General features: G+C 56.4%; 1 non-coding gene across 1 annotated transcript; it reads left to right on the forward strand.

The window, feature by feature from the left end:
• Window positions 1–1500: 1500 nt before the first annotated feature.
• On the forward strand, window positions 1501–1654 carry LOC147080876 (5.8S ribosomal RNA). The gene has a single exon (XR_015076987.1). It is a non-coding gene; the product is annotated as a 5.8S ribosomal RNA (ribosomal RNA).
• The last annotated feature ends 699 nt before the right edge of the window (window positions 1655–2353 follow it).

Here is a 2353-nt window from a genome sequence, read left to right on the forward strand (position 1 = left end):
GCGGCCCGTCATTCCGTTTTGAGCCTGAGTCGCGGAGGCCAGCAGGAGAGCTTCCCGGGGTTTGCTTCTTGCATCTGCCCGGAGCCATGGTCGGCCGCGTCCGGCGCCTCTTGCGCGGGCGAGAGGTTACATTCCAAACAAAAACTCGCCGAACTCGCACGAACAGGCAAAACAGTCGCACCGGTATCGGTCCGGGATAGCAAACGAGTTTAGATCGGTCAGAGAGCCCGAGTTGGAGGAGTTGGGGTGGAATTTGAACGGTGCACCGAGAAGGTGATGTGTGTGTGTGTGCGCACGGCAGTTGGTTTCGGTCGGCTTGAGACAGGGACGGCCCTGGCACGCTTGGGTGGTTCTTCGTTCAGCATGGACTTTTGCGGTTCAATGACAGGCAGAGAAAAAAAGAGAAGATGGCGAGATGGGGAGGTGTCCTGGCTTGACTTCGATGCAACAAAAAGCCTGGCCCTCTTTGCTTTTCTAATTCTGCTGCCTACTGACGCCTCCGCCTCATGTCTTTGCTGTTCGTTGGCTTCCCCCTGTGTGACCTTGGCCTGCGGCCCTTCTTTCGACTTCCGTCTCTTCCAGTCTTGTGCATCATCGCTTACCTTGTGCCGAGCCTATCTCTCAACCTCTCTCTCTCTCTCACACGCAAGCTCTGCTGCTCCCCTCTTCTCGTCCGGATCGGACAACAATGGACTTTGCCACCGTCTTGCAAGCATTAACACCGCAGTCGAATTGAAGGGAGCTTCTGCGGGCTCGCGTGCTGCCTGGCGGCTCGTCGTCGGGACCTCGGCGAACGGCCACTGTGAGCTCTGCTGGGATTTGAACCGGTGATGCAGGCCCGGCTTTCTTTTCCCCCCGTAGTGCAACTTTGGTCGATCTAGTCACTCTCCCTTTACCGGTACAGGGTACCTAGACGCTTCTCCACTCTGGCTCCCGCGAGCTGTTTGGGGGGCGGCGGTTTAAAGACTCGAGTGTCTGTTTGTCGGTGTCGAGAGCTTGTTAGCAGCCAGCAGCAAGCAAGCCAGCAGCAGCAGCAGCAGCCAAGTTGAACGTTCGAGAGAATGTACCTGCCCGTCCACACGGATTTCTACCCCCCACAGTGGGGTGTTTTCACGCGGTCGGCTTGTACCCCACTCAGTTCGTTTTTCTGGCCTTGTTGTCTACTGTCATGTTTGTTTGTCTTGTCTGTCTGCCTGTCACTCTCTCTCTTCTCCCGGCAATCGGTGGCAGCAGAGACCCTGCCTCTGTTGGCCGTGGTGCGTGTCGGACGGTGGGCTCAGGCGTTTGACCCCGATGCGTGTCGCCTCGCGAGCGCCCTGACAACAAAATCTCGGTGAAACCCTTGTCATTTGATGATCGACTGATACACACCTCCGGGCCGTGCCAAGGATGGGGCTTCTACCAACCCTCTATGCGTGGGCATAGAGGGAGAGAAGCGTTGGGCGGTCCGGGCTTGGGACCCTCCGGGGAACAAAACACCAAGCCTTAAAAAAAACGCACAACTCTTAGCGGTGGATCACTCGGCTCGTGCGTCGATGAAGAACGCAGCTAGCTGCGAGAATTAATGTGAATTGCAGGACACATTGATCATCGACACTTTGAACGCACTTTGCGGCCCCGGGTTCGTCCCGGGGCTACGCCTGTCTGAGGGTCGCTTGACCATCAATCGCACTTGCCTTGCCATCGTGTGAGGTGAGAGCGCGGCTGGGGTGTCGCAGAGGCCTAGTCCTCTTTGTCCCCCTAAGTGCAGACCTAGAGTTTCTCCTCCCAATGGAGAGTTTGACCCGTGCCGTTTGGGAATGTTATGTTCGGCGTCTCCTCAGGGAACGTCGGCACCGCTTAGAGGCCAGCTTTTTCCAGCACGGCTGTCGTTGGGTTGCAAAAACGATTGACCGCGTCGGTGTTGGGACTGTTGAGCCTCGCCCTAGGCAGGGTTGTCTCTCTGAGTGTTGGATAGAGAGAGAGAGAGAGAGCATACAGAGAGAAGACGTTGGCAGTTCAAGAGGTGAGGTCGTCGTCTTTGGCTGCAGTTTTGTTGGTTTGGAGCGGGGAACAGCTTGATGTAGTGACGCGGGCCCCTTGATGTGCTGTGTGCTGGCTTTTTTGCGTGCGTTTGGTAGGTGGCAGTTTGCTAAGATAACCCTTGCGGTGCTCCTTTGTGTTGCGCTGGACCCTGATGTCCTTCCACACATTTGACCCGTTTTGGCTCTAAGCACTCTTGCTGACTTGCTGAGCGTGCGCCTAAGTCAGTCCCGTATGTCTTGACCCCTGTCGCTGCAGGCCTGCTTTTCATCCAAAAACACTCCTCTCAAGCATATAGATGCTGCCCAGCCATTGCTTCTGGCCTTTTCCT

Source organism: Somniosus microcephalus, unplaced genomic scaffold (genome assembly GCF_052327205.1).
Source record: "Somniosus microcephalus isolate GS21.2 unplaced genomic scaffold, FLI_Smic_1.0 scaffold1050, whole genome shotgun sequence".
Classification (NCBI taxonomy): domain Eukaryota; kingdom Metazoa; phylum Chordata; class Chondrichthyes; order Squaliformes; family Somniosidae; genus Somniosus; species Somniosus microcephalus.